General features: G+C 48.3%; 1 protein-coding gene across 1 annotated transcript in view; it reads right to left on the reverse strand.

Moving 5' to 3' along the window:
* LOC134943919 (NACHT, LRR and PYD domains-containing protein 1a-like) overlaps positions 1-13,982 on the reverse strand; it is a 330,645-nt gene that overhangs the window by 84,290 nt on the left and 232,373 nt on the right. The gene's annotated exons all lie outside the window — the stretch shown is intronic.

Raw genomic sequence — 13,982 nt, forward strand, 5'->3', positions numbered from 1 at the left:
AACAGACCTGGGGTGTGGTAACTCCGGACTCCTACACTCCAAAGGGCTGATCTCCTGGATATTGGGGTGTCCCTCCTTTACCACCTGTGGTTTATGATAGGAAGGGAACCATTAAAGAAAACCCTGATGTGCCTGCATAACATCTGTAGAACGTGAGTTTGGGGTACGCATCACCCCCCACACTATTAATATTTCTGAAAGATACCTTTATGAGATTATCTTGTCTGATTTCTATGTAAGTTTGGTACGTTCTGGATCTTGTATCACCTCCTCATTTCCAACACACCTTTCTGGTAGCCATACATCGAACGTATTATACTATTGGGGTCTCTGTACCCTTTCGCTCTTCTCTTTTGTGAGGGTCCTAGCATCTTGTGGCTTCGATAATAGCATGGAAGGGGGTGAATAAGAAATAATCCGCTAAAGAAACCTTGATGTGCCTATATGATATATACAGAACGTGAGTTTGGGGTACGCATGACCCTCTTTTTTCTTCAGCACTTGTGAAAAGATACCTTTATACGAGCAACCCGCTTATTTTGATGTAAGTTGGGTATGTTCCTGATATAATATTGATTTCTGAGCTTTATACATATCATCCCTATTACCGTATAGTGAACGTATTACACCATTGGGGGTTTTTTTGCATCCCCTTTCTCTGCCCTTCTCTGTTTTACGAGCGACAATTGAAAAAAGAAAGAAGATCGAGGGAACCCACGACACGTAAGGAGGAGAAAAATACCTTTATGAACAGTTCACGCACACCGCACATGTGAGTACGGTGCGTACCTGTATATGACCTACATCTATCAAATTACCATCCATATAGACTTTAATACACCACTCTGCTTGAATCATTTGAACTGTTGGAAGCTATTTTCCCGTGTGGTTGGGACTTTATGACAGCCGTGTGATAAGTGACCATCATTTTACATTCTAAAACTGGCGGATAGCGCAGTAGAAGGCGTACCATTGTATTTTTTTGTGATGGTCACCTCCTATACTGCAGACACACAGAGGCACCTTTGGCCATTAGGTTCCTGCACTCCCGACTCCCAGAACCTGCATCACATCTGCCACGACCCTTCCATGTCCCCACACGGCCGCACAGCACCGCATGCAACCGCGCTGGCAACGGACAGACCCCAGAACCCACAGCAGTGAGTGACCTGTTCGTGACAACCTGCAGTGCATTCATCATAAGTCCTTGTCAAGTTCAGAATCTTTGGGTAATATCGTAAGCAGTTCACTGACACCTAAATCCCTTCTTCCTGTTGTATCCAAGCTCCTGCAATCCACACCACCAACTCCCTCGTCAACTTCCTCCTCATTCAGAAACAGAAGAAGTCCTGCAGGACATGTCACTGGCATGACTGACGAGTCCTCTCCTATCCGGGATTTCTCTGGAGGATACTTGAGTGGTATACCTACTGCTGCTGCCACTTCTGTTGTTGCTGCTGAGAGTCAATCGTCATCCCAGAGAGGAAGTCGGGAGACCACTTGTACTATTTTAAGCAATTGACTGTCCAACAGTCCTTTGCGAAATATGACAGCAGTCACCCTGTTGCAAAGTGGATAACTGAGGTCATAACAACTATGCTGCTGTTAGACGTGTATCTGGTATCCGCCATTAGTGCAGTGGGATTTAGATAGTTGATGGATGTATAATGTGTCCCTGGTACCAAATCCTGTGTAGATTCCACTTCACTAGGCAAGCGATTTCTGGACTGTACAGGGACAGTAAGAAAAGTGTCCTCAGTGTCCTCAAAAATGCGGTTGTACCCACTGTCCACTTAACCACGGAGGGACATTATCGCACAATTGCTCACCCCCCTTAGACTCTTTGTGATATCTGACAACGCCACCAATATTGTGCGTGCATTACATTTGTGAAAATTCCAGCATGTCTCATGTTTTGTACATACAATTATTTGATGGTGCAGAATTTTTTGAAAAACTACAGGGGCGTGCAGGAGATGCTGTCGGTGGCCCGAAAAATTGCAGGCCACTTTCGACATTCAGCGACTGCTTGCCGAAGACTGGAGCACCAGCAAACACTCCTGAACCTGCCCGGCCATCATCTGAAGCAAGAGGTGGTAACAAGGTGGAATTCAACCCTCTATATGCTTCAGAGGATGGGGAGCAGCAAAAGGCCATTCAAGCCTATTCATCCACCTATGCTATAGGCAAAGGAGGGGGAATGCATCTGACTCAAGCGCAATGGAGAATGATTTCTGTGGTGTGCAAGGTTCTCCAACCCTCTCGAACTTACCACACGTGAAGTCAGTTCAGACACTGCCAGCTTGAATCAGGTCATTCCCCTCATCAGGCTTTTGCAGTAGCAGCTGGAGAAATCAAAGGAGGAGCTAAGATGGAGCGATTCTGCTAAGTATGTGGGACTTGTGGATGGAGCCCTTCTTTCGCTTTGCCAAGATTGAAGGGTGGTCATTCTGTTGAAATCAGAGCACTACATTTTGGCCACCGTGCTCGATCCTAGGTTTAAAGACTACGTTGTGTCCACCGCAAAGAGAGATACAAGTCTGCAGAGGTTCAAAGACCTGTTGGTGAGAAATTGTCCACTCAAGCGGAACATGACCCATCAACAGCTCCTCCTTCATTTCTCCTGCAACTGGGTCTGCGAGAAAAAGAATAAAATTTCCTAGCCAACCTGCTGGTGGTGATGCAGGGCAGTCAGGAGCAAATGTTGACATCTGGGGCAGGAAGTACTATGTGACATCGCTGCCCATCGTCACAATGCTAAGCACATATGTACTTACATATGTGCTTAGCATTGCGAAGAACAGCTCTTCTGATAAGAGCTGTCCTTCGCGATCCCCGGCGTCTCCCTGACTTCCGGGTTTTGGCCGCCTGTTCATTCTGTGCATGTGCAGAATGACGGGGGCCGCCGTGGGGCATGCTGGGATGGATCGATCAGATCCCTCTACAGCCCTCCATGGTGCTGACCTGGTGGCCGGGGGATAGTACATTAGGAAAATGCGGTAAAGAGGGGGTTTACCGCATTTTCCCCTTAGTACATCCCGCCCCTGGTCTGGACTGAAGGAGCTGCCAACAATTACTGACATGTCTACTGTCACTGCATATGATTCTGTTACTATTGAAAGAATGGTGGAGGATTATATCGGTGACAGTATATAAGTAGGCATGTCAGATAGTCAGTATGTATACTGGCAGGAAAAAGAGGCAATTTGGAGGCCCTTGCACAAACTGGCTTTATTTTACCTAAGTTGCCCCCCTCCAGTGTGTACTCAGAGTGTTTAGTGCAGCCGGTAACCTTGTCAGCAATTGGCGTAGGAGATGATGTCCAAAATGTGGAGATGATGTTCAAAATTAATTATAAATTCCAACATGAAGACCTTTACCAGCAATTGCCTCCATACAGTACACAGGGACCTGTGATGGTAGATTCCAGTGGGGGCGAATTAATACTCGGTGAGGATGTAAACAATGAAAGGGGTGAGGAATCGGGAGGATGAGGACGACATCTTGACTCTGTAGAGCCAGTTTGTGTAAGGAGAGATGAATTGCTTCTTTTTTGATGAGGGACAAAACAAAGAAATCATTTCAGTCACAGTCGTGTGGCAGACCCTGTCGCTGAAATGATGGGTTGGTTAAAGTGTGCATGTCCTGTTTATACAACATAAGGGTGGGTGGGAGGGCCCAAGGACAATTCCATCTTGCACCTCTCTTTTTTCCCCCTTTGCATTATGTGCTGTGTGGGGCCTAGTTTATAAAACTGCCATCCTGTCTACCACTGCAGTGCCACTCCTAGATGGGCCAGGTGTTTGTGCTGCCCACTTGTGTCGCTTATCTCAGTCATCCAGCTACCTCGATGAAACCTTTTGGCGTAAAAACAATATTGTGATGTGTGAAGTGTTCAGAATAGCCTGGAAATGAGTGGAAATTAATGTTATTGAGGTTAATAATACCGTAGAAACAAAAAAACAACAACAAATTCTGTGATTTTAGCTGTTTTATGTTTTGTTTTTTCAAAAAATTCCAGATCCAAAACCAAAACTCGAAAGGGTGGTTTTGGCAAATCCCATCCAGATCCAAAACTCGAGTGGAGATCCAGATCCAAAACCAAGATACAAAACCCGAAAAGTGTCAGGCGCACATCTCTACCTAAAACTCATAGTGAAACAAGGATAAGCATAAACATACATGTGCCAGCACGCAGGGCCGGTTCGAGGGCCCTCGGCGGCCCGGGCAGGGAATGGGGGCGTGGCTTAATACAGGGGGCGTGGTCAGTTACGCCCCTTGCACAGTAGAAGCGCCGCTTAAATGCTGAGCGGTGAGCGATGACGTCATCGCGCACCGCACAGCAAAAGGTCCTCTCCACGAAGGGAAACTAGATGCGTAGCGTCTAGTTACCTTCACGGGACCACAGCCGCAGGAGCCGGGGGACACAGCGGGCAGCGGAGGGCACAGCACTGGCGGATATTGCCATGGTGCAGCGCCCTCCGGAAGGTGGCGCCCCGGGCAAAAGTCCTGCTTGCCCGTGGCAAGATCCGCTACTGCCAACACGTGTCTATAAAGTCATATAAACTGACAAAATTTCACATCTTTACAGTTAGGACTTTTTTTTTTTGCCTTTCTCTAGAGATGTGTGAATAAACCTGATTTCCCAGAGCAATCCCTTCATTAATTTGCTCAATTTTATCATAGATACTGAAAGTTTCTTTCCCCTTTTCACAGGAGGTATTCCATTTTCCAGTAGGACACACAAATACAATTGTTTGGAACCCACTAAAGTTATATAAAAGTAATTGTGATATCCCAAAACACAACAAAGCATACTAAATATTTCCCCTTAATATGGTAATTGTAGTCCAAATATTCATTGCAAATATCATATGAGTAGTTTACCTGATATGGGGCAAATCTGAAAGGTCCAGCCCGATACAGATCGTTTATTCAATACAATTGTCTTCATTAAAACTATAATTTTCTATGTTAGGAAAGTCCTAGTCTTACACAATGGTATATATCCATGGTTTTTTTTATATAAGTTTGCTAGATCTAGTTTATAATAAAAGTTTATTACAATGTGAACTAGGTTCTGTGTGTATCTACACAGGGCATTCACATTGTATAGCTTTACAAAGTTTTTATAATGTACTGTAAGGCAGGGCCGTAAGTAGGTGTGTGCTGGAGGTGCTTTGCCCACAGCGCAATGCGCTGAGGGTGCAAAAACCTCCATCAGCACCCACAGGGCAATGCCACATTGCCTGCCCATGCTGCCAGCCCGCTCACCCACCAACACCACCCACCTATGATGCCAGCTAGCTGCAGTGCTGCCCGCAGAGGGGAACGCCCGCCACCCGGCTCCTTATATCACTAATAATACTTGTAAAGAGCCGGGTAGCGCTGCAGCTGCACACATGCATGCTCCACCCCCTCCCTCTGTCCACAGCATCTATGTAGAGAAGTTGACCTGACACAGGACAGGTCCAGCAGGCAGCAACACTGATCAGACATTCCAGCCCCCAGCAGCAGCAGGTGCAGTCGCAGTCTAGGGGAGGAGGGGGGGAGCTACCTGCCGTAATGTGTAAAAAGGGGACTTTGCTGTCGTAATGTGTAAAAAGGGGACTCTGCTGCTGTAATGTGTAAAAAGGGGACTCTGCTGTTGTAATGTGTAAAAAGGGGACTCTGCCTGCCTAATGTGTAAAAAAGGGACTATCTGCCCTACTGTGTAAAAGGGAATTCTACCTGCTGTAATGTGTATAAGGGGACACTACTTATCGTAATGTGTAAAAGGGGACACTACCTGCCGTAATGTGTAAAAAGGGGACTCTGCTGTTGTAATGTGTAAAAAGGGGACACTACCTGCCCTTCTGTGTAAAAGGGGACTATACCTGCCGTACTGTGTAAAAGGGGACTCTACCTGCCGTAATGTGTAAAAGAGGACTCTACCTGCCGTACTGTCCGATCAGCAGCAGCGCTGATTAGACATCCCAGCAGCAACAGGTGCAGCACTGCACTATAGTGCATGTGCACCTAAGGCAGTGACTGCACCCCCACCCTTTTCAGGTCAGTGCCCTCAGTCTGTTAGGTTCCTGGTGCTCAGAACAAGGGAGATGTTCATGAAGTGAGTCCAGAGCATCAGGACGGAACGCTGGGAAAGGGGAATGGAAAGGGAATAGCCCCTGGCGCCCTAACTCTGTTGTCTCACCCGTGCTATCGGAAATCCCTTGCGAGACTATGGTTTCTTGAGCCCTTGGTAGCCACGTTTGAAGGGCGGATTATGTCTGCCCAACTCCGGTGCCCCCCGGTCTTAATGAGAGACAAAGGGAAAACCGAGGCAGAATGATAACAAGAGGACCTCTAACTAAGCAAACAGGCCAGGGGCTACAAGCTAACTAAAAACCTAAAGTATGTGCGGAGAAACCGCCAAAGGAAAAGAACAACAAAGGAAATGCTGATCACACGCCGACACAATACCTTTGTGTACCGGCGGTGACAGCATAAGCAGAACCCTCTGCAAAACACCAGGGACAGAAACAATAATGGAATACCGCGGCCTAGGCCAACGGACGCGGGAGAGCCGCTACTCACGGAACCGGTACGAAATACTGGCAAACGGACAGGAACTTCTAATGCTGCCGACACCGACTCTCAGAACTGGAGGACAGGCAGAATCCCAAACGACAGACTGGTGGACACCAGGAAGCCAGAAGACTTGACCAGGGACAGGCAAAGCCACTGGACCTCAGGGCAGGAACGCCTCACCGCAGGACACGGGATCAGACACAGGAATCGACACAGGGACTGACACAGGAATCAACACAGGGACTGACACAGGAATCAACACAGGGACTGACAGGAACCAGCTCACACTTCAAGCAGACTGCAAATCAAGGAATATCACCAGCATCTGTGAATTGCAAACAGCCAGCATATAACAGAGAGGCCTAATTAATAATCCCATGCAGCTGCCCTGTTGCATTACTCTAAACTGACAAGATGCAATTAGCAGACAGGTGAGGCTGAACACATGGGAACAAGCTGCAATTACACAGATTCACCAGCGGCAGCAGACAAGAGTATTCTAAAACAGAGCAACGGGAAATCCTGGCATGCAAGACAACTTTATAAACATAAAATACAGAACAAAATGCAAAACAGGAATGAGCCACAGCCGTGGCTCATAACATTACCCCCCCCCCCCCCCCTTGAGGAGGGGTCAAAAGACCCCAAAATTCAGACTATCCAGAACAAGGGATACAAAAAAAAAACCAAAAAAAAAACCTGACACACTGGTCTAACAGACAAGAAAACAAAAAACAAGCTGTAGCAACAACTTGTAACAGTGCCCTCCCCTTGACGGTGGCCACTGGACACAAGACAAGGGAAAAAAAATAAATCTTTTTTTTTATCAAGGCAAGAGTCCAAAATTATTTCTTTTTCTTCTTCTTTTTACAAAGCTCTTTAGGTCTGACCAAGGTAATTCCACAAACATTGTCTGAACTGATGGTACCACCCAGCAAGGCTGCGTTCAAATCAGAGACAGGTCTCTTACCCTTGGGAGCTGAACTTTCTGGTAAAGTACTATTATTAGAAGAAGAAGTCAAAAAAGCACATCCTGCAGTCAAAACAACGGGCTGGGACTCTTGTGCCGAGTTTACAGTATTTGGTGGACACTCAGCAGACAAGACGGGTGACTTAGAGGAACCTGAACCAATTTCTTTGGAACCGTATCTTTTAACAATTGCATCACAGAATGCTAGGGGATCCTGAAGAATGGGATCTTCAGCTTTCATTAGGCTGGTCGCCCACTCAGAAGGCTCTCCTCTAAAAGAATAAATCAGATAGAGCCCAAGGTTTTCTGAAGTGATGCCCAGAAATGGTCTAGACAACATAATAGTGTAATAGTGTTTGAAAAGCGCCAGAAATTGGGCGAAGTCCCCATCAAAGGTTATGGATGTTGAGATATCAGAGTCAGGATCTGTTGCCTTCTCATCTGACTGACTGGAGTGCTTTGCTAGGACCTGGTCACTATTGACCTTACTCGAGGCTGAGACTCTCTGAACCCCACCCGGGGCTGAGACTTTCTGAACCCCACCCGGGGCAGTGACTTTCTGAACCCCACCCGGGGCAGTGACTTTCTGAACCCCACCCGGGGCAGTGACTTTCTGAACCCCACCCGGGAACCCCGCTGGGGCAGTGGCCTCCGGGAACCCCGCTGGGGCAGTGGCCTCCGGAAACCCCGCTGGGGCAGTGGCCTCCGGGAACCCCGCTGGGGCAGTGGCCTCCGAGAACCCCGATGGGGCAGTGGCCTCCGAGAACCCCGCTGGGGCAGTGGCCTCCGAGAACCCCGCTGGGGCAGTGGCCTCCGAGAACCCCGCTGGGGCCAGCACCTCGGATTCTTTTACTGGGACCGGGCCGTTGGCCTCCCTGACTGGGATCGGGCCATCGGCCTCCCTCTCTGAGTCGATAATTATCGAAAGTTCTCCAGGGACTATGACTTCCGGGACTTTTGCTGAAGCAATAACGTTCAGATCCTCCACTAATGCTATGCTTCTTAAGTTCTTTCCTGGGGAAGCGACTTCTAGACCCTTCTTTGGGGCTGCGTCTCTCGAGACCCCACTTGGGGATATTACTTCAAAGATCCCTTCTGGGGTTTTGCTTCTCGAGTTCCCCTCAAGAACTATGGTTTTAGAGACCCTTTCTAGGGTTGCGCTTTTCAAGTCCCTACCTGGGGTAACAGCTTCTGAGACCCCTTCCGGTAAGGACACCTGAACTATAATATTTGATGTCCCTCTATAAGCTAGGGCATCGGGTACCGCTCCAGCACTCTGGGCATCGGGTACCGCTCCAGCACTCTGGGCATCGGGTACCGCACCAGCACTCTGGGCATCGGGTACCGCTCCAGCACTCTGGGCATCGGGTACCGCTCCAGGACCCTGGGCATCGGGTACCGCTCCAGGACCCTGGGCATCGGGCACCACTCCAGGACCCTGGGCATCGGGCACCACTCCAGGACCCTGGGCATCGGGCACCACTCCAGGACCCTGGGCATCGGGCACCACTCCAGGACCCTGGGCATCGGGCACCACTCCAGGACCCTGGGCATCGGGCACCACTCCAGGACCCTGGGCATCGGGCACCACTCCAGGAACCTGGGCATCGGGCACCACTCCAGGGACTTGCAACTCCGCTTCCACAGGAACCTCAAGAGAGGAGAGAAACATTCTCTTTTGATTCCTGAATCTATAATGGGGCTCCCTTGCCCAAGGACCCCAATTATAGGACAGAGAGCTTTTTTGTGTGGGTTGTGTGACAAGTACCTCTGCCACAGTAGAGACAGGAGTAGGTCTTGTATCATGACTCAACTTGGCCAGAGGGCAAGACTCGTCACCACACTTTGGCTTGCGCAACTCACAGGTCTGCAGATAATGGCCTAAACCCCCACAATATAGGCATAAGTTTAAGTTTCTGCGACGCAGACGCTCCTCTTCTGAGAGCCTGGGCCGCAGAAAACTTTTAAACCTTTTCTCTTCAATTAAACCAGAGGATTCTCTTGTCACCATACTGTGAACAAGAGTCTCTTTAGAGATAGATGTACTCTCAACGACTTCTGGCAAAATGAGCAAGATTTTAGTCAGAAGGTTTTGCAGTTGCTTTAGGGATTGCTGCAAAACTTCTAGTCGCTCTGGTCTCAAAGCACTGAATACAGAGTTCAGGGCTGCGAGAGATGCCTGCAGGGCTTGCATAGTAGACATAGGAGGATTTAAAACTAGACAGGACAAGACAAGACAAGGCAAGACAAGGCAAGACAAGGCAAGGCAAGGCAAGACAAGGCAAGACAAGGCAAGACTAAATTTTGCTAAACAAAACAAGACTTTTTTTTTTTTTTTTTAAACACCGGACTGGATTCTAAACACCGGACTGGATTCTAAACACCGGACTGGATTCTGCACACTGAATTCTAGACAAGACTGGATTCTAACACCGGACTGGATTCTAACACACTGAAATCTAGACAGGACTGGATTCTAGACTAGACACTGGACTGGGCCAAAAAAGAAAAAAAAGTTTTATTTCTTTTTTGTGGTAGGGCTGGTGATAATGTTAGGTTCCTGGTGCTCAGAACAAGGGAGATGTTCATGAAGTGAGTCCAGAGCACCAGGACGGAACGCTGGGAAAGGGGAATGGAAAGGGAATAGCCCCTGGCGCCCTAACTCTGTTGTCTCACCCGTGCTATCGGAAATCCCTTGCGAGACTATGGTTTCTTGAGCCCTTGGTAGCCACGTTTGAAGGGCGGATTATGTCTGCCCAACTCCGGTGCCCCCCGGTCTTAATGAGAGACAAAGGGAAAACCGAGGCAGAATGATAACAAGAGGACCTCTAACTAAGCAAACAGGCCAGGGGCTACAAGCTAACTAAAAACCTAAAGTATGTGCGGAGAAACCGCCAAAGGAAAAGAACAACAAAGGAAATGCTGATCACACGCCGACACAATACCTTTGTGTACCGGCGGTGACAGCATAAGCAGAACCCTCTGCAAAACACCAGGGACAGAAACAATAATGGAATACAGCGGCCTAGGCCAACGGACGCGGGAGAGCCGCTACTCACGGAACCGGTACGAAATACTGGCAAACGGACAGGAACTTCTAATGCTGCCGACACCGACTCTCAGAACTGGAGGACAGGCAGAATCCCAAACGACAGACCGGTGGACACCAGGAAGCCAGAAGACTTGACCAGGGACAGGCAAAGCCACTGGACCTCAGGGCAGGAACGCCTCACCGCAGGACACGGGATCAGATACAGGAATCGACACAGGGACTGACACAGGAATCAACACAGGGACTGACACAGGAATCAACACAGGGACTGACAGGAACCAGCTCACACTTCAAGCAGACTGCAAACCAAGGAATATCACCAGCATCTGTGAATTGCAAACAGCCAGCATATAACAGAGAGGCCTAATTAATAATCCCATGCAGCTGCCCTGTTGCATGACTCTAAACTGACAAGATGCAATTAGCAGCCAGGTGAGGCTGAACACATGGGAACAAGCTGCAATTACACAGATTCACCAGCGGCAGCAGACAAGAGTATTCTAAAACAGAGCAACGGGAAATCCTGGCATGCAAGACAACTTTATAAACATAAAATACAGAACAAAATGCAAAACAGGAATGAGCCACAGCCGTGGCTCATAACACAGTCACAGTCTAGGTAAGGAGGAGGGGGGAGCTACCTGCCGTAATGTGTAAAAAGGGGACTTGCCTGCTGTAATGTGTAAAAAGTGGGACTCTGCTACCGTAATGTGTAAAAAGCGGACTCTTCTTGCCTAATGTGTAAAAGGGGGACTCTGCTGCTGTAATGTGTAAAAAGAGGACTCATCATGCCAGAATGTGTAAAAAGGGGACTCTGCTTGCCTAATGTGTAAAAGGGGGACTCTGCATGCTGTAATGTGTAAAAAGGTGACTCTGCTTGCCGTAATGTGTAAAAAGGGGGACTGTGCTTGCCGTAATGTGTAAAAAGGGGGACTCTGTTGCTGTAATGTGTAAAAAGGGGGACTATGCCTGCCTAATGTGTAAAAGGGGGACTCTGCTGCTGTAATGTGTAAAAAGGGGACTCTACCTGCCCTACTGTGTAAAAGGGGAACTGTGCTGCTGTAATGTGTAAAAGAGGTACTCTGCTGCTGTAATGTGTAAAAAGGGGACTCTACCTGCCATACTGTGTAAAAGGGGACTCTACCTGCGGTACTGTGTATAAAGGGACTCTACCTGCAGTACTGTGTATAAAGTGCTCTATCTGCCATACTGTGTTAAAGGGTGCTCTACCTGCCATACTGTGTTAAAGGGAACTCTACCTGCCGTACTGTGTAAAAGGGTACTGCCGTAATGTGTAATAGAAGGCTCTGCCTGCCATAATGTGTAAAAGGGGACTACCTGGAGTAATGTGTAAAATGAGGCTATACATGCCTTACTATGTAAACGGGGACTCTACCTGCTGTAATGTGTAAAAGAGGACTCTACCTGCCATGCATCCCAGCCCCCAGCAGCAGCAGGTGCAGCACTGCACTATAGTGCATGTGTACCTGAGGCAGTGACTGCACCCCCACCCTTTTCAGGTCAGTGCCCTCAGTCACAGTCTAGGGGAGGAGGAGGGGGAGCTACCTGCCTTAATGTGTAAAAAGGGAACTTGCCTGCTGTAATGTGTAAAAAGTGGGACTCTGCTACCATAATGGGTAAAAAGTAGGACTCTGCTTGCCTGATGTGTAAAAGGGGGACTCTGCTGCTGTAATGTTTAAAAATAAGAATTTACTTACCGATAATTCTATTTCTCATAGTCCGTAGTGAATGCTGGGGACTCCGAAAGGACCATGGGGAATAGCGGCTCCGCAGGAGACTGGGCACAAAAGTAAAAAGCTTTAGGACTACCTGGCTCCTCCCCCTATGACCCTCCTCCAAGCCTCAGTTAGGATACTGTGCCCGGACGAGCGTACACAATAAGGAAGGATTTTGAATCCCGGGTAAGACTCATACCAGCCACACCAATCACACCGTACAACTTGTGATCTGAACCCAGTTAACAGCATGATAACAGAAGGAGCCTCTGAAAAGATGGCTCACAACAACAATAACCCGATTTTTGTAACAATAACTATGTACAAGTAATGCAGACAATCCGCACTTGGGATGGGCGCCCAGCATCCACTACGGACTATGAGAAATAGAATTATCGGTAAGTAAATTCTTATTTTCTCTAACGTCCTAGTGGATGCTGGGGACTCCGAAAGGACCATGGGGATTATACCAAAGCTCCCAAACGGGCGGGAGAGTGTGGATGACTCTGCAGCACCGAATGAGAGAACTCCAGGTCCTCCTCAGCCAGGGTATCAAATTTGTAGAATTTAGCAAACGTGTTTGCCCCTGACCAAGTAGCTGCTCGGCAAAGTTGTAAAGCCGAGACCCCTCGGGCAACCGCCCAAGATGAGCCCACTTTCCGTGTGGAATGGGCTTTTACAGATTTTGGCTGTGGCAGGCCTGCCACAGAATGTGCAAGCTGAATTGTACTACAAATCCAACGAGCAATCGTCTGCTTAGAAGCAGGAGCACCCAGCTTGTTGGGTGCATACAGGATAAACAGCGAGTCAGATTTTCTGACTCCAGCCGTCCTGGAAACATGTATTTTCAGGGCCCTGACTACGTCCAGCAACTTGGAATCCCCCAAGTCCCTAGTAGCCGCAGGCACCACAATAGGCTGGTTTAAGTGAAATGCTGAAACCACCTTAGGGAGAAATTGAGGACGAGTCCTCAATTCTGCCCTGTCCGTATGAAAAATTAGGTAAGGGCTTTTATAGGATAAAGCCGCCAATTCTGAGACACGCCTGGCTGAAGCCAGGGCTAACAGCATTACCACTTTCCATGTGAGATATTTTAAGTCCACAGTGTTGAGTGGTTCAAACCAATGTGATTTTAGGAATCCCAAAACTACATTGAGATCCCAAGGTGCCACTGGAGGCACAAAAGGAGGCTGTATATGCAGTACTCCCTTGACAAACGTCTGAACTTCAGGAACAGAAGCTAGTTCTTTTTGGAAGAATATTGACAGGGCCGAAATTTGAACCTTAATGGACCCTAATTTGAGGCCCATAGACAGTCCTGTTTGCAGGAAATGCAGGAAACGACCCAGTTGAAATTCCTCTGTAGGGGCCTTCCTGGCCTCGCACCACGCAACATATTTACGCCAAATACGGTGATAATGTTGTACTGTTACATCCTTCCTGGCTTTGATCAGGGTAGGGATGACTTCATCCGGAATGCCTTTTTCCTTCAGGATCCGGCGTTCAACCGCCATGCCGTCAAACGCAGCCGCGGTAAGTCTTGGAACAGACATGGTCCCTGCTGGAGCAGGTCCTTTCTTAGAGGCAGAGGCCACGGGTCTTCCGTGAGCATCTCTTGAATTTCCGGGTACCAAGTCCTTCTTGGCCAATCCGG

This window comes from Pseudophryne corroboree, chromosome 7 (genome assembly GCF_028390025.1).
Source record: "Pseudophryne corroboree isolate aPseCor3 chromosome 7, aPseCor3.hap2, whole genome shotgun sequence".
Taxonomy (NCBI): Eukaryota; Metazoa; Chordata; class Amphibia; order Anura; family Myobatrachidae; genus Pseudophryne; species Pseudophryne corroboree.